The sequence below is a fragment of the Megascapheus bottae genome, chromosome 20, assembly GCF_031878675.1.
Source record: "Megascapheus bottae isolate mThoBot1 chromosome 20, mThoBot2.hap1, whole genome shotgun sequence".
In the NCBI taxonomy this organism is placed as follows: domain Eukaryota; kingdom Metazoa; phylum Chordata; class Mammalia; order Rodentia; family Geomyidae; genus Megascapheus; species Megascapheus bottae.
This window is the reverse complement of record NC_143528.1, coordinates 29,385,204-29,410,234: the sequence shown is the minus strand read 5'-3', so window position 1 is coordinate 29,410,234 and position 25,031 is coordinate 29,385,204. Positions and strand designations below refer to the sequence as shown.

Sequence of the window (25,031 nt, the reverse complement as noted above, 5' to 3'; positions counted from 1 at the left end):
GCAGAGACTAAGCCTTGTTCTTTTATTTTCTGTTTGTTTGTTTGTCATACTAACATAGTGCCTGGTAGTGACATTTAATGTTTGGTGAATGAGTGGAGGAGTGAGTAAATGATGTGTTGTAATGACCTAGTGGATGCACAGGGCTCGATTTCATTCATCATTATATAGTTTATAAGAAATCAAAGCAGCTGCAGGCAATGCCAAAGACTCAGCTCCTTTCTCTTATTGAATGGGGGATGACAAAGGAGTGAATTGCCCATTGCTCAAAAGATTTTGAAATCACAGCTGGTGCTCTCTGGTCTTTTAAGTGCTCCATGGCAAAGTCAAACATGTACTCATTAAGTCCTTGGTGTATTTGTTTGCTGTTCAATAATTATTGAACCTCCACAGTTCCTAATTCAGAACGCTGGAGGCCAGATGTGTTTCAGAATTCAGACATTTGTTTTTCAAAATTTAGAACGATAATATACTATATTGTATATATGCAGGGCCTAGAGCAACATGCAATAAAGGTTATTAATCTTTCTGTAGAAAGGTATGTTTATGTTTTTAGTATGTGGAAGGAGAAAGGAAAACTATGACCAGGCTTTTAAAAAGTTAGTGATAGTCAAGATTTAAAGTAACCCCAATGTGTAGAAAGAAACACAAATGTAAGAGATAACTCTTTGTCTAGGTTTTGTCCTCACTGTAGGGTGAGGTGCCAGTTTCTGAGAAAAGCTTAGGCTAGGGTGGGGCCAGGAGCCTTCCAAAAACACTCTGACCTTGTTTTCTCTCAACATGTCAACAAGTCTGGGACTGTAATAGTTGAGCAAGAGAAACAAGTTAGGTCTGGAGCAGAGGACTGGATATAGTAAATGAAGAAAGAAAGGAGATGTGAAGACTTTTAACTCTTCTATTACATCTATATGATACTTTTCCTATCTTGTGAAAAGTACTACAGTGCTGGAGGTTCAAAACCCACAGACAAATAAGATTATTCCTTACTCTAAACTTATTGTGAATTGGCTTAGATTGGAAATCCTGCTTCAGGCTGGTGTTGAGGGAATCCTAGAGAAGATCCTACAGAGCTGATCCTATGAGGGGTAGCTGCTTCTGAGCTGGAGAGCCTTCTGTGGCCAAAGGCTTTGCTGTTGGGGGAAGAAATGGAAAGTTTCCTTGTTTCCATTTTCCTAAATTTTATACATTTTAGAAATGTAGTCAATTTAAACATTTCTCACACAGTTTTTATAATTTGAGACTTATGTCCACTTTTGAGCAGTAGTCAGCATGTTGCCATAGACACTTACTTGTTGCCTACTTCCTATCAACTTATCAACATCTGGGCTGGAGATGTGGCTTATGTCGTAGAGTACTTGCCTTGTAAGGATGAGGCTCTGAATCCAAATATTAGTATCAAAAATGGTTGGAATATCACACCAATGTCTCTGTTAATGAATTAAATATCTATGCACAAATACACAGGTTAATATCACTCTATGACAAAAAGTAGCCAGCATTATAGTGGCTTGAGGTAGAGCTGGAAGTGCACATGCGTTAGTGTCCTGCTTTTGCTGTTTGCTACTTCTTGGCTTTCCAAACCACGAAAAGGATTAGCTTCTCCATTCATTAAATGGATGTGGAATCTGCCTGGAGCAATTATGAGGAAGATGAAAATGAGATAAATTGAAGGGCTAAGGTGTCCTATAAATAGTAGACATTATTGTCTGACAGAAATAATATTTATATAGGGATTGGAAGCTTCTAGGCCCCCACTAGCAAAAGGCATGTGAGTTATAAGGACTGTTTACACTTTATGTAGAATGCATTATACCCTAGCCTGAAAGCCTGTTTTCCTTGCTAATTGCCTGTCCTTCTGGCTACTATTAGCTTGTCTTTTTTGTGCAGTCCCTAGTGGCCTGTTTAGTAAGGGTAGCAGCCAAAGCATTCTGTGTAACTCATGAATATATGTGCTCAGGGTATTCAGCCACAGTGAGAATGACATCTTCTCCCCCTCCAAATTGATTTTCTTTGAAGAAGCAATCCTTTGGAAGCTTTTTCTTAGGTGTTTATTGCTTATCTTAGTCTTTCTCTCACATCTCATGTGATCTCCTGTTTTGGAGGGACCACATGGCAGTGATGTGGGTGTATTCCCTTAATGTTACATAGAATCCTGTATCTCTCCCACGGTCATTGGAAGATTCAGTTTTCTCACCTTTATTTCTCCTGGATCTAGGAGGCATGCCTTTAACATTGTGTGTTTTGCTTCTTGGCAGTGTAACCTTTAATCACAGCTATGTGACTGTTGAGGTTTCGATCAGCATGATTTTAACCAACCTAATTCCTCCAGTGCTTTCAATATTGATGGGCACCTTGTTTGTTTCCATTCCAATGCGAAAGAAATAGCATTTACAGAATGCCCTGTAATTTTAATTGTTAGCAAGCCTGGAAATAAAAACCTGGAACATTGCCTTAACAAGCCATTGCTTGCTTCCTATCCTGTAAAATTGGGATTATAAACTCTATAAAGTACACATCAGCTACCTTGTAAAACACAATTATTACTACAGGACAGATTCCCCCTTTCCTGGGTTGTTCAGCAGGTACTCCCTAAAGAAGCTGGCTTTGTTTGTTTTAATCATTTGAGTTCGCATTGAGCAAAGAGTTCATAGAGAAGTGACAGAGTTCATCTAAAATATCATCAAATACTTAATCTTTTTTATTGTTACTATAAATGTAATATACAAAGGAGTAACAGGTATATAATGTGGCAGTAGGACAATCTCACCCCTTACCTTACTCTCTCAACCAACAAGTTGTATATTAGCTTATTTTTAACATAGTGTGTAGTGAGTATCATTGTGGCATTTGTTCACCCTTTGTCTCACCATTTCGGTGCTCTCCCGTACTCTCCCAAAGGCAGATAAATAGAAAAAAAGATAAGAAAACAAAAACAACAGCAAGGAAAAAGTCCTCTTGTGTCCATTTCTTTAAATACTATTGTATATGAGCAGAGGCACATAGACATTGAGCCCTGTGTTCCTCCCCCAAGACTATCCGCCTTTGGTCTCACTCTGTGTGAAGGCCTAGAGTCCTGAATAATTTACCATGTCACAGAACTTAACCTATAGGATAATGAATAAAAATATGTTGCAGTAGATGTTAATTAATTTTAAATATTATTTAAAATAAAAATATTCTGGTCCAGAGGTATAGCCTAGTGGTAGTGTGTGCTCATGCAGCATGTACAAACCACCCAGGATTGATTCCTAGCACTGCAAGAAGAAAAGGAAACAAACCAAAGTACACATATTTTCAAATAACCATTATCTAAAATATATTTAAATATTACTTTAGCAAGGATTGATAAAATGTATTTATTTCTTCTTGTGATTTTAGGGATTGAGTTCATGGCTTTGGCAACTACTCTACTTGAGTCATTCTCTCAGACCTTTTGTTTTTAGTTTGCTTTTCAGATAGTGTCTTACCCTTTTGCTCAAGTCAGCTGCAGAAGGATCCTCTTACCTCTACTCCCCAAGCAGCTTGGGATTAGAGACATACATCTTCATGCTTGCTCCCTAAAATTATTTTTAAGGTAAATGTTATTTAAGATTTAAATTGCGCATATTAGGACTTTAAAAAATACATTCCTCATTCAGACCAAGTTCTGATGCAATAATGAAACATAACAAAAGAATAAGTCAGGGACTGGGAGTGTGATCTACTGGTAGAGTGCCTGACTAGCATGCACAAAGCCCTGGGTTTGGGCTGGGAGTTTGGCCTAGTGGTAGAGTGCTTGCCTAGCATGCACAAACACCTGGGTTCGATTCCTTGGTACCACATACATAGAACAAAGCCGAAAGTGGTTCTGAGGCTCAAGTGGTAGAGCTCTAGTCTTGAGAAAGTCCAAGGACAGTGCTCAGGCCCTGCATTCAAGCCCAGGACTGGAAAAAAAAAAGCCCTGGGTTCAGTTCCTCCATACCATGTGTGCAGAAAAGAAGCTGGAATGGCTCATGTGACAGAGTGCTAGTCTTGAGAAAGCCTAAGAATAGTGCCCAGAAAACCAAAACGGGTGGGGGGTGTGGGGGGGAGGGTAATGGGTACCAAGACATGTGAAAGGGTATCAATGTATGTGAATTAATGCACCTTCTATCTGGCAAATATCATGTAACCCTTTTACTAATTACAATAAAAAAAAGAATAGTGCCCAGGCCCTGAGTTCAAGCCCCAGGTTTTGCGAAGTGAGGGGAAGAATAAGGCAAATGGGAATTCCAAATATCTACTGATAGCAGAAAATACAGTCTATGCCCACAAGAAATGAGCTTAATTATAGTGATCTCCACTGAAAGTATACTCCAGTAATAGAGCACTTACCTCCCCTGCGTAAATCTCTGAGTACAATCATCAACACCAAAATAAATAATAGTGAACTCTAATCATCCCTTAGCACCTTGTACCAGAAAACTTCTGGCAAGGGGAACAGAATACAACCCAAACTCTCTGAGTCCAGGCTGGAATGATAGGAGCAGGGCAGGGCAGTACAAAATTACATTTGACCAACTGCTCCTTTTACCTAGGGTGAACAAAGAGCGGAGTTTTTTGGGACTAGAGAAAAATCTGCCCCCAACCACTATTACAGTTCATTTGTCACCCTTTGAACTCTCTATTTTCCCCCCTGGTAAAATGCGTGTGGTGTAGGAAGAAAATATCCCTATATTTTCACTATCCTTTAGAATTTTTTGTTATTCTATATAATGTTCCTAAGGTAAAAACAGGTATTATTCTTGCCTACAAGTACAGAAAAAATTGAAGGGCTTATGTAAGAGCTTGAAGATCCCCGAGAATACATTTTTATGGGCCTACTGCTTGATCATCTAGCAATATCAACTATGAACACACACACACAAACACACAGCCTGAAAAATCTCATGGAGTACTTGATCATAATATGGTTATTGGAATGACCTAGAATATGCTTGTATAAAAAGTTATATTTTTCACCAACTTGAAAAAGCAAAGTTCAACATATATTTTAGAATCATACCCTGAAAATATAAATGCAGAATTCAGATGGAAAAGAACAGAGATAACACAAATAGAATTAGTAGGTGAAGGGTATGGTGGTTCATATCTATAATCCAAGATACTCTGGAGGTAGAGACAGAATAATGGTGATTCAAGACCAGCCTGGGAAAAGTTAGCAAGACTTTACAATCTGGAACCAGGAGTGGTGGCTCACCTCTGTAATCCTACCTACTCAAGAGGCTGAGATCTAAGGACTGAGGTTCAAAGCCAGTCCTGGCACAAAAGACCATGAGACTCTTATGTCCAATTAAGCACCAGAAAATCGGAAGTGGCACTATGGCTCAAGGCTTAGGGCAGTAGCCATGAGCTGAAGAGCTCAGGGACAATATGCAGGCCCAGAGTTCAAGTCCCACAACTGATCCCCCCAAAACAAAATAAAACAAAAAAACAATCTGGGCATGGTGGTTTATACTTGCAATCTCAACTACTCAGGAGGTGGGGAGAGGAGGATTAAAGTCCAAGGCTAGTCTGAGAAAAGGTAAGTTTGAAATGCTATTAGAAACAGAATAAAAGTGAAAAGACTAAGGGCATGGCTCAAGTGTTAAAAGTACTCACCTAGCAAGCTTGAGGTCCTGAAATCAAATCCTAGTACAGATAGAAAACAGAAAAAAATGATCTCCAAGGTGAAGCTGTCAAATATATCTTTCAAGATGGCACCTCATGTCCCAACAGCCACTTTTAAAAAGGCCAAGGTACAAATAAAAGGACTCTTGCTCACTGGGTACCTGACCACCTGCTAGATTGCTATTTTGTTCTGGGGCCTCTTCAGACTTCATTATCAAGCATCCATCTACTCACCATCCTGAAAGTGGGGAGCCTGTAGAAGGAATGAAAATGTTTCTTTGATCCTGAGTACACAAGAAGGAAGCAGGAACAAGAAGGAAGCATGGGAGCATGGGGGACAGCTTAATAGGACCAGAAAATTTTGGAGTTAGACTGAGTTTGAATTTGGGTTCTAGCTTCTAATTATGGGACTTCTACAATTTTTTAAACTCTTATTTTTGCTAGTCCTGGAGCTTGAACTCAGGGCCTGAGCACTGTCCTTGGGATTTCTCAAGTCTAGAGCTCTACTACTTGAGCCACAGCACTACTTCCGGCATTTTCTATGTATGTAGTATAAGGGAATTGAACCCCCAGTCTTCATGCATGTTATGCAAGTACTCTACCATTAGCCCAAGCTCCTGGTCTCTAAACTTTAAAACTCTTGTGAAAAAAAAATAAAAAGCCTACCTTCTTATCTTACTTACACTTTACTTTTACTTTTGCTAGTGGTAGGGCTTACACTCAGGGCCGGGGGGCTGTCCCTGAGCTCTTTCACTTGAGACTAGTGTTCTACCACTGTGAGCCACAGCTCCACTTCCCGTTTTATGGTGTGCAATTGGAGATCTGAGTCTCAAGGACTTTCTTGACCAGGCTGGCTTTGAACTTTGATCCTCAGATCTCAGCCTCCTGAGTAGATAGGATGACAAGTAATCCACCAACTCCTGACCTTTTCCCTCTTTTTAAAGAGTAGAAATTGGGAGAGAAAAAAAGGGATACTGAGAGGGATGACGACTGAAGGACATTTTTTTAATGCATGCGTGTGTGTGTGTGTGTGTGTGTGTGTGTGTGTGTGTGTGTGTGTAGTCAGAATAATGAAACCCACCAAATGCTGTTTGTAAAATAGGGAGGAAGGAGAGGAAGAATGAGAACAGGGAAGAGGAGGTGCAGGTGTTCAAAGTGTATGTGTGGAAATATCCCAGTAGAACTCCCCTCATATTACAAGTGTATGCTAATTTTAAAATGAAATAATTAAAGTTAGAAATGAAATTGCAAAGAGCTTGAAGCAGAAGAGACAGCCATTTATTTAATTTGATACAATTGAGAGAAATTTTGCTCTGCTGAAATAAAAGCAACTAGCATTATAATAAATTCTTCAGCAGTAAATATGTAAGAGTTGGAAATACTTGTGAATTTTATCCTAGATTTCTAGGATAAATTACAAAACCAAGGTCTAGGAGTGTGTTTTTAGAAATTTTTACTTTTAGATCCTGTTGAGATTTCAGTTGTTGAGAAAGCCAATGAAGACAGTGAGCTAAGCTGACAGTAAAATTCAATCCTTTGTTCACTTACAAAGCTGAGTGAACAAGAGGCAGACAGATGCACTGAATCTCCAATGTTCCCTCAAAAATGGAGCTCCTCTTGTTATGGTCTGCTTTAGATACCACAAGTGTATGAAGTGGGCATTGTCATCATTTTAACAGATAAGAAAATAAGAGTCACACACCTCGTACACAGTAAGACCAAAGTTTGAAATGGGATCTGTTTGACTGTTAAGCCTATGCTCTTCTTCTTGGAATATGTCTCCTGTGAAGTTCTGGGAGAATGTTAGACTAAAATGTAATTATCCCATCATCAAAAAACAAAAAATGTACGGTCTTCCTTGATGAACAAAGCATGGAAATAAATTACAAAGAAAAGAAATGAAGTTTAATTGTACGTAACAGTATCTTATCAACTGGTTTGGACCATTTAACTTCATTTAGCTAGTTATCCCATGCTACCATTTAATACAGTTTGTATTGTAGGTTAGAGATGGAGCAAACCTCAAGGCCCAAACTGACCGTGCTCATTTGTTTTCAACTGTCCACGGCTACTTGCTGGCTACTGTAATGGTAGAACTAATTGTGATAGACAGCATATGGTCCGTAAAACTGAAAATATTTTCTTCTGGTTCTTCATAGCATAAAAAGAACAAATAACAGAAATGAGCATATAACGAGTGAATATATAGCAGAACAAACCATCTGCTATAACAAATATGCCTCGTCTAGCTCTTATAGGAAGAAAGAAATATCTTGGTGGTTTTATTGAAGCTTATTATTCTTTAGTACCTTGGTTATTACTGAAGAAATGTTATTTTCAATGTATGTTTTTGAAGTTATAAATTAACACATTTTAGGACTAAATATTTTTATTGTTATTATAATGGTGATATACAGAGGGATTACAGTTACATATGTCAAGTAAAAAGTACATTTCTTCCCTCACTCTCTCCCATAAGTTTTATAGTTTATTTTTTCCATCCATAAGTTTTGTAGTTTATTTTCAGCATAGTGTCCAGTGAGTACCATTAATGTATTTGTTTACTCTTTGTCCCTTTACTTCTATGAATAGGCAAATTTTCAATTGGTTTATTGATAGACTCATTTCTAGGTACTTCAAGCAGAGACTTTTGTTGAAGACTTAAAATGCTATTGAAAATTTTCAGTAACCTTCACTCAAAATGTAATTTTGATGAAATCTTCACCCAAATGAAATATATAGAGCAGGATAATTCATCCTTGAGTGCACATCTACTTTTACATATGAGGAAATATTTTAAATATAGCTCTCATTCTCTTGACTCTTTATAACTGCATTTGTAATTATGGAGCACTTTATGTTGGTGACTGTTTTTCAAATTACACATTGTGATTAGTTGGAGTGCAAGCAGGAAAAGGTAGCTACTGACACAGAGGAAGTGGCATAGAGAGTCTTGAGTTCCAGGCTTGGCTAAGATAGGATTATTCTTTCTCAATTTATCAATCCCTTCAGCTCCCAAGAACAGTAAGAACAGGAAGAAAAGAGGCTTGGGAAAAATCCCTTCCCATGCAAACTGGACGAGCCTAGGGTATTTCCGCTCAGCAGTGCTGACTATAGACAGGTGCCTAGACAGCTAAAAAATGTGCTAGTAAAAAAAAAAAAGAAATCCTTGACCTGAGTAATTTATGCCTACATTGTGGGGCTGGAATTGTTGGTGCTGGCAGTGCAGCCACCTCATCACAAGAGCCATTTATGGAGGCTGATTCTGAGGGTTCTTCTCTGGTCCCACTTTGTCTCCCTGGCAACAGAGCTCCATTTCTGGGGCTCCGAAGAGACAAGTTTTCCAAGCCTATTGTCCTCGTGACTAGAAATTCTATGCACTTTACCTTAATGTGATGCTGTATATTCCCCCAGGGTTACATTTTTAGGGAGTTATAGAGGATTGATGGGGCTGATGTATCTCACACAAAATCAAGTGTCCATCTTGAAACATAGCTGACACTGACTGACATGAATCCATTGCTTTAAATAATTTAGTGCTTTAAAAAAGCTATCCTAAAAATTTATTCTTATCTGCTTTCTTAAAATCCTTATGCATGTCTTAATTTTCATTTTTTTCTTCATGACTTTTGGCTTGTAAGCCTTTCTATCTGTGCTTTAGATCATTCATAAACTTGCCCTTCTCTCCGCCTAAGATTCTTTATCATCTGTGGGAACCTGTAAATGCTGAGCCATGATATCTAATAAAGAGAATTGGAATGCCATTCTCTGACTCCCAGAGAGCTGGGAGTGGCCCAAGAAAGAGCAATTACTTTTAGCATTATAGAGACCCTAAATGTGAGTTAATCAAAATCCAAACTCCTTGGACCTTGAAGTTAGGTGGAGGTCTAAACAACTTGTGGTTGTTTGCCATTTACCTCTACTTCCTAAGATAAGGAAGTCACTCATCCTGAGATTGTTTCACTTGCCTGTATCTATAATTTCAAAGAGATTGCTACCTTTCTTCCTGCTTTTACCCCCCTGATAATCAGTAAAGACCCTATTAACAGGACCTTGGGCAGTCTGTTGCAGACAACAGGCAGAAGCCCCCTGGTCCCCTGAAAACTAATTTTAAAGTCTGATTTCTTTCACTGTGTTGCTTCCAGTGGCAGAGGGATAAGGCACTCAGGTAGTTTGCAACACTCATCCTTCTACTGATTAATCTCATTAGGTTCCTAAAAGCCTAAGAGGGATGTGACATGTCTGTTAATAATCCTGTAAACCTTTCATGTAGTTGTTATTTTTCTGAAATCAATGGCTCCCATTTTACTTGAACTGGGATTAGCATTATGAGAACCTCAACTTATAAAAATATAACCACTGACTAAAATATTGACCCAAGTCTACTTAAAGTCTATAGTGAATGAAATAATTATTTGCTAAATAAATGACATACATTTTAAGTATTAAAAGTTCAGCTAGCATGAGATGTAGAATAAGACACAGATAATGCTCTCGTGACCATTCTATTAGGTCCTGTACTTGGTGGTTCTAGAGAGAAATACTAAAGACATTAAAGTATTTGTCATTCTGGCCTTTCTATACATGACTTAGGTACTTATGCATGCATATAATCAGAACACCAGCTTTTAATTTACTCATTTATTTAAGAACACAATGCCTAAGTATATTTGTGCTGCTGTCATAATACCTAAGGCTTGCTACTTTATAAGCAAGACAGGTTTGTTAAGTACACAGCTCTGGATATTCAAGAACACACTACCAGCATTGGTTTCTAGTGAGACCCTCATAGTGGACAGCCACTTGGTAAGAGCAAGTGAGAGACAGCTTAATGTGTCAGAGCTCATGCAGAATGAGCAAAGAAACAAGAGAGAAGGAAGGAACCAAGCTTCTTTTTGTATAACAACCTGCTCTTGTGGGGCTAACCCATGTCTATATGATCTAACCCATGTTAGCATATGAATGAACCATCTGAAGTAAGTATCATTGACTCAGATTTCAGCTCTTTGGGCCTAGAATACCCTCCCAGTCCCATATACTTACCTGCCTAGTGAATACCCTGAAATATCCCTTTTTGAGTATAGTTGTTGGAGAAAGTCCTCTATTAGCAGAAACCAGAGGCTATTGTTTTTATACAGACCCTACTTTTGCTAGAATAAGGAATCATTGCCTCTGAAAACATTTATACTTGGCCTCATTTACCATGGTTCCTGACACACATGCAGTAAATATCTAATACCTGTTAGCTGAATTAAGGGCACATTGAAATTCTTTTTTTTTTAATTGTTGGGATAATGTATAGAGGGGTTACAGTTACATTAACTAGGTAGTGGGTACATTACTTCTCATACGTTGATACCCCTTCTCATGTTTTTGTCCCTATTTCCCTCTCTACCCCTTCCAATCATCTTGTTTACCCCCCTTCCTTTACCTATTTCAAATAAATGAATAAATGGATATACAATATGCCAGGTAACAAAATCAGATGCAGTAACAATATGAGATTAACCATGAGGGCAAAAAACAGAAGAGAAATAACATAGTACATTAACAATCACACAAGATAAAGCTCTTGTTTCCATATCCTAGAGATCCTTTCATTTAATCTCATCCTATATGACCTTATGTACATAGGTTTTGCGCTATCGTAATTCTCTACTAGGAGAGTTCTAGATGTGTGCTAATTATTACAAATGAGGGAAACCATTGAGCCTATGTTCCTTTGGGTCTGGCTTACTTCATTTAATATGATTTTTTCTAAGTCTTTTTATTTCCTTACAAATGGGGTGATATTCTTTCTGATGGCAGCATAGAATTCCATTGTGTATAAGTACCACATCTTCTTGATCCAATCATCTACTGGGTGGCATGTGGGTTGGTTGCGTATCTTTGCTATGGTAAATAGTGCTGCATTGAACATTTTTGTGCTAGTGGCTTTAGTATGTCCTTGTTTCTGGACATTTGGGTAAATGCCAAGGAGTGAATACCTGGGTCATATGGGAGCTCTATGTTTAGTTGTTTTTTTTTTTAACTATTTTTCCATATATTTTTATTGTAATTAATAGAAGGGTAACATTATATTCACCAGATAGAAGGTGTATTACTTCACAAACATTGATACCGTTTCTCATGTCTTGGTCCCCATTTCCCTCCCCCCACCCCTGCCCCTCATCTTGTTTTTCCCCCTTCCCTCTCTATGTTTAGTCTTTTGAGGAATTGCCATACCATTTTCCATAGAAGGAATTTTTTTTTTTTTTTTGCCAGTCCTGGGCTTGAGCTCAGGCTCTGAGCACTGTCCTTGGATTTTCTCAAGGTTAGCGCTCTACTGCTTGAGCCTCAGCACCACTTCCGGCTTTTTCATATGTATGTGGTACCGAGAAATCAAATCTCGATCTTTGTGCCTATAGGCAAGCACTCTACCACTAGGCCAAACTCCTGGCCCCACATTGGAATTCTTGTCATAAAAATGTTACTTAAATTCATGAGATTTGACTGGTATCAAAGTTTTGTTTTCATTCTATGTTGAGATAACATCAGAGTAGTTCTTTTCCATTTTTCATTTTTTTCTTTTTTGGTTAAACCTAGCCTAGATTCACACTCATGATCTTCTGTCATGAATTCCATGAAATCCCAAGGACTGGTGTGTGTGTGTGTGTGTGTGTGTGTGTGTGTGTGTGTGTATCTTGGGAATTGAACTCAGGGGCCTGCATGCTATCCCTGAACTTTGTTTTTTGCTCAAGGCTAGTGCTTGAGCCTTTGGCATACAACTCCACTTCTAGCTTTTTTGCTAGATAATTGAAATAAAAAGTCTCAGGATGGACTTTCCTGCCTGGGCTGGGTTCACATCACAACCTTCAGATCTCAGCCTCCGGGGTAAATGGGATTACAGTGTGAGCCACCTTCCCCTGGCTAGGCACCGACATCCACTGAGTGCTGGAATTTTTGACACTTTTTTTTTTCTTAAAAATACTGAGGTGAAAAAAATACTGAAGTGGTTAGCATTGGATGGACTAAAATAGATAGCATGCTGAAAAGGGAGGTTTTCCCTTCTCCAAATACCCCTAACAAGCTAACTGAACACCCCCAGGCATATCATATTTAAAAAAACCTAAATTATATTGTTAGAAATTACAATTTCTTGAAATTGTAATATGTTTAGTTGTACCTTTCCTGCTAAAAACTATTGTAATTATTTTTCTCTTAAGATTTCCAGAAAGATACATGGTTTGTACCATATATGTAATCATAGTTCTTTGAACAACTGCTCACAGGACAGGATAAAGCAGTGAGGAAATAAGGAAATTGCTACCATTACTTCAGGAAGCTAATGTTATACTAGCACTAATATTTTCAAAGGAGAAAATAATTCAGATTCAAGGCTAGCATAAGTATAATGTTCATCATTTATCATTCATTTATTATAGAGATGACAGAAAATTCTATTAGTTCATGTCAGTCCTTCCAATAAAAACATGAATGACATTTTGGCTCTATGTAGTTTCTTCATATTTTAATGTGATAATTTATACTTCTAAAATAATTAGAGACAGCCTCCAATGTATGACACTGAGACAAGACCATTAAAAATGAAAACAAAACAAATGTAATAAAAGAGATAGAATTCTCTATAGTTCTATAATGAGAAAAGTCACTGGATATGCAAAAATGCTGAGTAGCATGCATTTAATCAGAATCTGGTGAGATCATGGGAAACTGGACATTTTCTTAATGTAAATGAGCAGTTCCTATCAGGAACATCTTCAGGTTTGGTTAACTCTTCCCTGTCTTTCTTTTTCTCTTAAAGTATAACTTGGTGCTTCTGCAAAGCAGTTGCATTTCTTCTATTTGCTTGCTTGATCTCTCTCTTTCTCTTCTTCCTTCCCTTCTGCATTACTTATGAATTGTTTGGAGAAGATACTTGAACAAAGGGACAGCCCTAAGAAAAGGCAGTGCAACGTCTGAATTGAGACACAACAAAGCTGGGTGCTGTGGCTCATGTCTGCAATCCTAGCTACTCACGAGGCTGAGATCTGAGAGTCACAATTCAAAGCCAGCCCAGGCAGGAAAGAGGGAAAGAGTCTTATCTCCAAGGAACTACTCAGAAAAAGCCAGAAGTGGTGCTGTGACCTGAGCGTTAGTCCTGAGCACAGAAAGGCTTAGGGACAGAGCCCAGGCTCTGAGTTCACTTCCCAGGACAGGCAAAAAAAAAAAAAAAAAAAAAAGAGGAAGAAACACCAAAGTCATTGGTAGATCATTTGTTTGGATAGAGGATTACATGGAGTCCAAAAGACCTACTTCTATTTTTTTTTCCACTTGAGTCATAGTACCACCTCCTAAGATCTATTTCTGCAAAATATTTAGGATAGAGTTGAACCAGTGGTCTATGTTAGAAGAGAAACCTAGAAGGTAAGCAATAAGGAAATGTTTCTTGGTTGTTGCAGAGAAATCCAAGGGTATTAATGTACATGAAATCTTTTCTTTTATCCAGGCAAGATACCCATTGCTTGACGTTATTCTTCCTCTTTTTTTTTGGTTGGGGGGGGGTCATGGGGCTTGAACCCGGCCAGGATACTATCCCTGAGATCCTCAGCTCAAGGCTACCACCCTACCCCTGGGCCTAGGCAGTGTCCCTGAGCTCTTCAGCTCAAGGCTACTGCCCTACCCTTGAGCCAAGCCCCACTTCTCATTTTTCTTGAGGTTAGTTGGAGATAAGAGTCTCAGGTCCTTTTGTGCTTGGGTTGGCCTTGAACCTTGATCCTCAGATCTCAGCCTCCTGAGAAGCTAGGATTACACATGTGAGCTACTGTGCCAGGCTTCTTCCTCTTGTTTTTATCTTTCCTCACTTATCTCACAGCAGCTGCATTGTGCAGGCTCAGTCCTGGAGTCTAAAAACATAGGTATGGTTTCAATAAAAGTGAGAAAGAGAGTTTCATGAAAGAGAGATTCAGTGGGAGAGATGTCATGGAAGTAGACATGTTTGGAGTCATGAATTTCTGGGAAAAAAATAAAAAGCACACAGGAAGAATCAGAGTCTAATCAAGACCAGGGAGGTTACACAGGCCTGCTTCTTGTTACCTAAATCAAAGTGAGGGTTATTGCCTTTGGTAAGAAACCAATATGGCATAGATGGAAGATTGGACAAGATATAAGGTGGATATCCACAAGAGTAGAATTGTCTAGATACCTTATTAGTAATTGGTGAAGACATCCTGAATTCAATGAGGTATCATTTTTTGCAGCCATTCTTATGAGAAGATGATTATGTTTAGGCAAGAAGTACATGTTTTATTGAATATTCCACTAGTTATTAACAATCAAAATTTGGTCCAAGGGATTTTGCACTAAGTTATATAGATATGTATTATATACACACACATGTATGTATACACACATATCTCATAGAGACTGGATAAACATGCCATCTTTTTCTCCAAAGATTTAAAGACTAGTAAGCCAAGGCCAATCTCAGAATTAAACTTTGCTTCCCCAGTTTATAGGAACTCATAGGTCAAAGTGCTTAAACTATCTATTGTCTCATCCTTTTTGCTTTGCTACTCCTACACCCTGAGTTTACTACTCTTCATCATACAAACAGAATTAGTCTCTGGTGCCTGGAGTTAGGGCCTGCCATTGCCTTCTAGATTCCCCACTTTCCTACTGTGAATCAGTTTTTCCCAACACTCTTCTCTTTGTTACAGTCTGTTATTTTCAACTCACTCCTTTTATGCTAATGTGTTTATTAGCTGATATTTGAGGAAATTACTGGTAATAATTTAAGACAAACTTTCTAGTGGATTCTGATTTTTAACAGAGAGGAGTAAAGTGAATAGGCCCTCTAATAGTTAAAGAAATGAGCTTTAATCATTCAATTATAGGGGATTTGAGCATCTTTTCCAGAGGTCAGAAAATTCTACAGACAGCCTATTTGTGAGAGTAGAGTTATGGCCATTAGAGGTACAGAGAATGGAATGGAAGCCTTTCATGAGGCAGAGGAGGTAGAAAGAACGGCTTTTTGTTGCTTCTTTCTTTTCTCTTGCAGATCTGTTTGTTTATCTACAGAGAGACACAGGATTGGAAAGAGCCATTTCCAAGCACCTGAGACTGGCTGTCCTGACAAATTTAGCTTTTGTTCCCCTCATTCCTCATTCATCTTCTTTTCCTCTTGCTCCTTTTCCTTTACAGTGCTGGGGAATAAACTCAGAGCCTCACATGCTAGCAAAACACCTTCCACTTGAACCTTGGGCCCAGTCCTCTTATTTTGTTTTGTTTTTGAGGCAGCATCTGGCTCTGTAGCTCTGGTTGACTTGGGATTTGTGATCTTCCTGCCTCAATCTTCCACGTACTGCAATTAGAGATTTCCACCCCACACCTGCCCTTCTCATCCTCCCTCCCTCCCTTCCTCCCTCCCTCCTTCCCTCCCTTCCTCCCTTTCTTCCTTCCTTCCTCCCTCTCTCCCTTCCTTCCTATCTTGCTTTTTTCTTCCTTGCGTTCTTCTCTCCTTCCTTCCTTCCTTCCTTCCTTCCTTCCTTCCTTCCTTCCTTCCTTCCTTCTTTCTTTCTTTCTTTCTTTCTTTCTTTCTTTCTTTCTTTCTTTCTTTCTTTCTCCCGATAGTACTGAAATTCAATCATACTTTCTAGGCATATATTCTACCCCTCAGACCATGCCTCACCCCCTTTGCTTGTTATTTTTCAGAAATGGTCTCACTTTTTTTTTGGTAAGGGGTATCTGTGCTTCCCAAATAGCTTGGTTTATAGATATATTTATCTGTATAGCTAAAACCAAGAAGTATGCAGAATACACAGGTATATATGTATTTATACCTAGCTTCTTTGTTAAGATAGAGGTTTTCACTAATTTTTTTTGCTCAGACTGAGCTCAAATTGTTATCTTCTAGATTTCCACCTTATGAGTAGCTTGGATTATAGGCTCACACCTGGCTTCTCCTCTATCTTCTTAAAGGAATGACAGGAAAGATGAGCTCCAATAGATAGTTCTAGCACCAGTACATTGAAAAGATTTGTCAACCCACTTGTTGCTCCAAAGAGTAATATACCGATAATCATTTGGAAGGCTACCTCCATAATTCTGTTGATGTCTGTTTTTCCTACAACAATGCCCAAATGATGAAAAAATGATTTTTATTTTTGGTAAATAATAATGTGCCTTTATAATGGTTCTTTATAATGCACCTTTAGGTACATCAGGTAATTTCTCTTAAGGTGGAAGTACAATGTTAGGATTTGTATAAAATTATTGGGGCAGATAGAGAAAAACTTTTTTTTGCCAGGATATAGCACATACAGCTTTAAGATGAACTGTGAGGGTCCCTTCCTTCCACCTTTGCTTCCCACCCAAGCAATGGGAAGGCATTTTAGAACTGATCTCTTGGCTTTCAAGGATCACAAACCTTGAATCTCTTTTTGGCCTTGAATGGGGAAAGAAGTAATTTTTGTGGATCAAATCAGGTCATCATAAAAGAGTTGCACGTTGCCCGTGAGTAGAGCAGGAGACTGGTTATCAGATTTGTTTTGCCAGAGGATTCTTCCCACTTTTAGCCAAGGGCCCAATGTAAATTTATTATTCTTATGTTTTTTCCTTTTGAGATGAAATCTGAACCATATGGTTCTCATACTTATTTAGAAACCAAAGTTTTGAGAAGGTATTCTGTCCATACTACATTAGTTCATTTGCTACTCTGTGTGAAACACAATGCCACATAACAGGTTAATTTTAATGAAGAGCAATTTATTTTGGCTCATGATTCTGGAGGTGCAAGATCTGCAGCTGATCTCAGTGTACTGAGTTGAGGACATGTCATGGCAAGAGACAGGGAGTCTGTATCTGTGTGCCTGTACTTGTGAATATATTCTAGTGTCTCTCCCTCTTAAAAAGCCACCAGAATTCAATAGTCTGGACTCTAGCTTAATGACCTTATTTAATCTGATCACCTCCCCAAACCATCAAGCCTTGCTTGAGGGACACCCATACCATATCCAAATCATAGCAAGTACACAGGATTGTGAGGTTTAAAGGATACAGCAACTCCCAGAGGGATTTGCAAATGAGGTGGGTAGTTTATTTCCTCCTTACTGGAGATTGGTGGTAAACTCTTAGGCCAGACTTCATTTCTTATTTGGAAATATTAGGACATGTTGCTTTCTTCCTTCCTTCTCCAGGATCATGAATAACACTCATTTCTTTTGACATTGGTTAATCCCCTTTGAACTCTAGCCTCAGAACTCTCCATTCCCAGACAGTGTTTCTACATCTTATAACCAACAGTGACTCACAAATTACTGTCTTCCAAATTCAAGCTCTACAATATTTTAGTTGTTTCTCTATATTAATGTGAACACTTTAAGAGCAGAAAAAGGTTAAGAAAAGATTAATTGACAGTGCTGATCATAGCTTTGCCATCTGGACTTTTGGTAAATTATGTTTCGGTATCCTTTACAAACTGTAGTTCACCTTCAAAGAGGCAAAATGCTATTTTCTATCAGTTTTCTTAATTACCTGTCGAGCACAGTTCCTTTTCTCTCTGCCTAGAACTGATTACAGTCTGGGAAGTACCAACTTCAGCTGATCCAGTTATAATTTTCTAGCAAAATATTAAATCTATGTGACTAAAACTTATGAGATGCAGCAATAGGCAGATTTTAGAAGGTAAATTTTAGGGGCAGCTGATCTTTCCTTGAGCAGTTTTTCTTATTGTCTTTGCTTTCCAGACCTCCCTCCCCTCAACAAGTCCCTTATAAATGAACAGACTCCAGTATGACGTGCAAAGACTGATGAGTCATAGAGCCCAAAAAAAGCACAATGGTCCATTACAGGGTGAGAAGACGTAGGAGTTAAATAAGATCACAAAAGAAACCTAGTTCTTGCTTTCAGCTCAGCCTACACTGGCTGTGAATCTCCACAGCACACTGGGTTCTTGGAATTGTGCTCATTTTAGTCTTATGAGTCAGTGTTTATATGTATTCACTGAAATAATGTATAGGAACAGGTGGCATACAAAAGACAGATAGTGAGAGCAGGTATAGAGAGCTAACAATGTTTTTCAGTGAAAGGAGGAGAGGAGAGGGAAGAAGAGGCAAGGAGAGGGAAGGGACGGGGAGGAGGAGGGAAGGGAGGGGGAGGAAGAGGGAAGGGAGGAGCAGGAGGAGGAAGAGGAGGAGGAGGAGGAGGAAAAAGAGGAGGAGGAGGAGGAGGAAATATGAACATTTTTGAAACTTTCCCAAGTTGTTTTGTGGGTACAGTGACATTCACAAATATAGCCCCAAAGGGGGTAATAAGCCAGTAGGAATATAAATGATTAGATATACTTTTTTATTATTGTAATATATAGAGGGGTTACAGTTATATTCACCAGTTGGCAGGTGCATTACTTCTTACACATTGATAGCCCTTCTCATGATTTTGTCCCCATTTCCTTCCCCTACCCCTTCCCAACCATCTTGTTTTCCCCCCTTCCCTTTCCTACTTCAAATAAATAAATAAACGAATATACTTCTTTTTTAAAAGTTATTATCTTTAAGTAGTAGTACAAAGGAGTTGCCATTTAATAAAGCAGTTTATGAATACAGTCTATCTTGAAGGAAAAGATAGTATTTGTCTTTTATTTGTGAGACTTCCTCTAGGAGATGATATTCTTGGTTTAGGATCTCTTTGCACATTAAATTATTCTAGTTCCTCTTCATAGGAGTCTTCTGTTTTGTGTGCTTCCATTCATCTACACTTGTGAAAAATATTGTTTAGACATCTCACTTGCTCATGCTCAGCAACTTTGTCTCCCTAGAAATGACCTTGTGAGCCATCTGGCACCCCGGATGCACAAACACTCCAAGTTCAGTGTAAGTGTTTTCTACAAAGCTTTCCAACGCATCCTTGGGGAACCTTTTGGAGCAGGTAGTAGGGACTGTCGCTGGAACATTGGGGATGAAGTTGAACCTTGTTAGAGGACTGTTGAATACTCTTAAAGCACTGTTAGCCTCTGTTGTACACACCTCTTAGAAAGTTGATTTGTTTTTTTCCTTTGCATGTACTGAGATGTTGGGGGCTGAGAAGACTTACCCTCCTAATTGACAGCTGCTAGACCATTGATCTGTGACCCTTGAGTAAAGAATTGTAGCCTGACAGCTGGACTGTATCCACTTGTCAGCACCAGCTTCACTGAACCCAAAACATGACTCAGGCTCCAGAAGGCATTGCCCCACCAAGAAATCCCTGCCACACTTCAGCCATCTCAAGCCTTAGTGGCCTCTGGAAGGGCTGGCAGCCACTCATTAGAGAAGGAGCAAAGCTCTTTCCCTGGTGGCCCAGGAGGAGATATATGACTGGTGCAAATACAGCCCCTCATTAATAGAAAGGACCGAGACTCTGCCAGAACTAGGGCAACATAATCCCATATTTGAATTCAGGGACTCCCTTGATTGGTACAAATACCCTTGTCATAACTCCCTCTGGCTCTACAACAGGTGTTCAACTCTCTGTGAGCAGATGGAAAACACCCATTTGTGCTGCCACCAGGTGTTGCAACATTAAGTCCGAAGAATCACTTCTCTTCAGTGGCCTTGCCTACTTTTGTTTTGTTTTGTTTTTGTTGGTTGTGGGGCTTGAACTCAGGGCGTGGGCTCTGTCCTTGAGCTTTCTTCCTCAAGGCTAGCACTCTACCACTTTGAACCACAGTGCCACTTCTGGTTTTTTTCTTAGTAGTTTATTGGAGATGAGTGTCTCATAGACTTACCTGCCCAGACTGGCTCTGAATCACAATCTCAGCTTCCTGAGTAGCTACCATTAGAGGTGTGAGCCACTGACACCTGGCCCTTGCCTACTTTTGAATGTCTGAGCTGGTAGTTCAGAGAGAAGCATCAGGCAACAGGGTGGATGGTGAGAGAGCAGGTGCTGACAAGCAATTCGTGTGGTAGCAGGGCCTCTGGACTAGAGGGACCAGGGAACCTTTCAGCATGGGAAGCACTGGTGGCTGCACGTTGACTACTGTCAATCAGGCGAGTGTGGGGTAGCTGGAGCAGGCTATTGGAGGGTCTGAACTGAACCTAGAGGGAGAGTTATAACACATACCCGCTGTAGGTTGTCAATCGCAGTCACCCTGAGCTCTGATCCTTGAAGTCCTGGAAGCCCATGAACAGCCCAGACATTAAATACCTCAGCCCAAACCAGGGCCACGGAGGCTGGCATGCTAGACTATTTAACTTCAATCTACCAAGGGCCAGGAATAAAGAGGAACTTCTTGCATGTACACAGTTTCTATCTGGCTACAAAATAAGAATCACCGTTAGATGGTTTGTAATACTCGCTGTCAGTTGTTCAGATCCCATATTTGTTTTATAGTAAACTGGACTATAAATAATGCCAACTGTAGGGCCATATCTTTGGTAAAATGTCCTGGTTTAAACTCAGAGCTTTGTGCTTGCTATGCAAAGCAAGCAGATGAGTCATGCCTCTAGCCCTTTTTGCTTTGGGTATTTTAGAGATGGAGTCCCATTTTTTTTTTTTTTTTTTTTTTTTTTGCCTTGGAACCTTGACCTTTCTGGTCTCAACTTCCTAATCTAAGATTACAGGTGAGAGAGCCATTGGTATGCAGTGATCAGTGTCTTTTATGGTCACATAACAACAAACAAAATGTACATAGTAGACTTATCAAAAATAGTGGTTGTAGCCGGGCAGGCTCATGCCTGCAATCATAGCTTCTCAGGAGGCTGAGATCTGAGGATTGTGGTTCAAAGCCAGCCTGGACAGAAAAGTTCCCATGTGACTTTCCAATTAACCACTCAAAAATCAGAAGTGGTACTGAGGCTCATGTGGTAAGGAGCTAGCCTTGAGCACAAAGAGGCTCAGGAACAGTGCCTAGGTCCTGAGTTCAAGCCTCACAACCAACAAAAGCCCAAAAACAAAAAAGAGGGGTTGAAAGTATAAGTTTTAGAGAACTTACGGCTAGAAAGAAGAGGAGAGACAAGCAGAAACATAGAAAAGGTGGAGGAACAACCTGAGTCTTACCCAGTTGCTACTTGCTTGTGGAATGTCTCCACCTGTTTCGGAAGACAATGGAATGTGCATTTGTCTCCATGAACAGCTGTCATGTAAAAATATCCTGGTAGAGATGGCTTCCTCAGGCGTTAGCTATGACCATTCAGGCTGACCTCCTTTTGGGTGTGGTTCTTTCTGGTGTAATATGGAGGTACACTTGTGCTCCAAGACACAGAAGCATATATGGACATACTATTACCAAGTCCATGCCAGTATAGAAAGGTCCTTTAAAGGCAAAGGTCAGTGATTTGGGGGATTAAGATATATTCCCTGACAATGTTTTGTTTCTGAAAGGAAACATAGAAGAAAAACCCAGAGTCAATGTTCAAGAGACACATGGCTACTCCAGAAAAACAGTGCATAGCAAATAGTCTGAACATTGTCCTTTATCTCGAAGATATGATTGTGGGTTGGAATCTGAATAAATCTTGCTCCTTGATGAAAAAATTCAGGCACAAACTCTATGGGGGTAATTACCATAAACAATTCCAGAAGAGAAATGGAATTTTAGTTCTGATGAAAACAAACAAAAAACTCAGCGGGGTGCCAGTGACTCATTTGTAGACCTAGCTACTTGGGAGGTTGAGATTAGGAGGATTGCAGTTTCAAACCAGCTCAGGCAGAAAAGTCCAAGATTCCTTTCAAAGGAAGCCTGTGTTTGCACACACGTTATCCCAGCCATGGCAGGAAGCAAAATAATAGAAGGATTGTAATCCGGGAACAAACTTGTCAGTAAACAAGGCTTTATCTTAAAAATAAGCAGTGCAAATAAGGGATGGAGGTATGGGACTTAGCAGGTGGTGGCTCTGAGTTCAAATTTCAGTACTGCCAATAAATAAGTGAATAAATAAAATCTTACATTGACCCCAAATGAGCAGTTACTAAGTACAATATATAAATGTATGTTATATATATATATAACATGATACATATAACATATGGTATATATATATGTGTGTGTAATATATATATTTATACATATATATAGCAGAGATGCTTGCCCTCGAATCACCTCCCCTCGCCAGGGTTCATGATGCTTCCTCACTTGTCTTGTTAGGATTTCTCCCTTCAGAAGAGTTTTAGCTCTGAAAGTCTTTTTTTCAGGTTGGCTCCAGACTGATTCTCCTACCTACACATGCACACATGCACATAGCCTCTTGAATCACTTGACAGGTATGTTGTTGGAGAACTATGTCATGAGGGAATTGGGGCATGGTGTGAGAGTTGCAATATATGCTTAGACAAACTTACATGGTGGTAAATCACTCACACTGAGGTTATCTGCTCCTGCTACAAACCCATACAGCATAGGACTGTACAGAACATATCCATACATATCTAAGCATAGAAAAGACAATAAAATGCCTTATGATAGGAAATTTTCAGCTCCATTGTAATCTTCTGGGGTCATATAGGTGGTTCGGACCACAATGTCATTATGTGGCATATGGCCTTATATATTCATACATATTTTTATATTTGGTGCTGATATCCTTACCATATTGCCAGGGTCTTGAACAGTGCATGGCTCATAGCAGGCTCATGCCGAATGTCAATGGGACAAATGAGTATGGGAGATGATGGTTTTTAATAATAAGAGTAGCTGTTTGCTGGTTGTGTTCTCTTTGGAAATTTACTTCCTCCTCCTAACCTGACCACTGTAAAGTGAGTTTATTGTACCTATCAATGGATGTGGGGAAAATATATCACACATATGTGCTTGGAACATATAGTAAATGCCCAATAAAGAATAGTTGTGCTTTTTAGCTTGCTTCTGGATTTTGAAACATATGTTCCTTATGGTCTACTGCTCTGTTTTCCAGCCTGAGTGAGTACTATTCATAGGATAATAGAATGTCAATCGGTGAGATGTTTAGAGGAGAAAGAGGAAGAAAGGAGAGTGGTTGGAATAGAAAGAGGAGAAAGAGAAGGATGTCACAGCTTTTTCTCTTTTATTTCTTAAAAAATAGCAATATTAGAGCTGACCCCTGGTAGCTCAGTCCTATAATCCTAGCCATGCAGGAGACAGAGATCTGAGGATCATAGTCCAAAGTCATTCTGGGAGGACATGTTGGAGACACACTTGTTTCCAATTGACAGTAAAAGTAGAAGAGGCATGGCTCAAGTAGTAGTGTGTCAGCTGTGAGCAGAAAAGCCAAGCAGGAGTACCAGGCCTGAGTCCAAGCCCCAGTATTGAAGTGTACACATAAGTGTGTGTGTGTGTGTGTGTGTGCATGTGCACACACACTCACAAACAGCATATCATACACATCACCTTTTCTTGAAGGAGTATCTTTAAGCCTTACTTCTTAGGATTTGAGTAAGGGGATGCACTTGTGTGCATGTTCATGGTTATGTCTTGTGAGCACATCTCTTATCAGTGCCTTCGGAAGGATGCTGATCTGCAATTATTTTTGCCAGTCCTGGGCTTGAGCTCAGCGCCTGAGCACTGTCCTTGGACTTTCTCAAGGCTAAAGCTCAACTACTTGAGCCTCAGCACTACTTCTGGCTTTTTTTTCTCAGTATGTGGTACCAAGGAATCAAACCCAGGTCTTCGTGTATGCTAGGCAAGCACTCTACCACTAGGCTAAACTCCAGGCCCTCTGCAATGTAACTTTTTGATAGCAAAACCCTTCCTAGGCAAATACATTTGGAAGATGTATTTATTTCTGTCTCACTTGGCTCTTGGTTTTGTTGGAGGATGATGATAATTTGGAAGCATAAAAGAACTACATTTAAGAAAAAAATAACAATCAATTATAGCCTGTGGGTTTTTTTTTCTGGAGTCTCCTTAAAAAGGTGTTGTAGAGACCTACTTTGTTTTTGTGAAACACCACCAGCCATTTGTCTATTTTTCTGGAAAAGACTCATGAAGAAAATCTAATTGATGAGTAAAACAAAATTTATGGCCTTAAATATACTGCAGTGTGATATGCCAGATAAGATGGATTTTTCCATAACAAACCTCCTCTATTGTGCAGCGTGGCACAGTTTTTACTTGTTGGTATGAGTGTATATTATCTTGGGACACGTGATACCAGTCATGAGAGTTACTACTCTCTTTTAGCATAAAAGATAAAAAGAAAAAATTAAAGAGGCCATTCTGGGAAAAACAAAGACAAGAAGGAGAGGGCTTGTAAAAACATTACTTTGTAAATAATTGACTTGCCTGTCTTAAAACCAGAGAAATGCAATCAATGAGGATTTGTATTTTATAAAAAAAAATCAAATCAGCGCAACATTATTTGCCAACAATATTTGTACATGCTGAATGAGTTTTCTGGCTTTGATTAAACTTTTAACTTTTTATAGTTCTTTTACCTCTCAGCATTTGTAATTGCAATATTCATTTTTCTCTTCTA

General features: G+C 39.3%; 1 long non-coding RNA gene across 1 annotated transcript in view; it reads left to right on the top strand.

Annotated features, from left to right (window-relative positions):
- The window catches only part of LOC150049327 (uncharacterized), a 101,926-nt gene that overhangs the window by 47,343 nt on the left and 29,552 nt on the right, over positions 1 to 25,031 (top strand). The gene's annotated exons all lie outside the window — the stretch shown is intronic.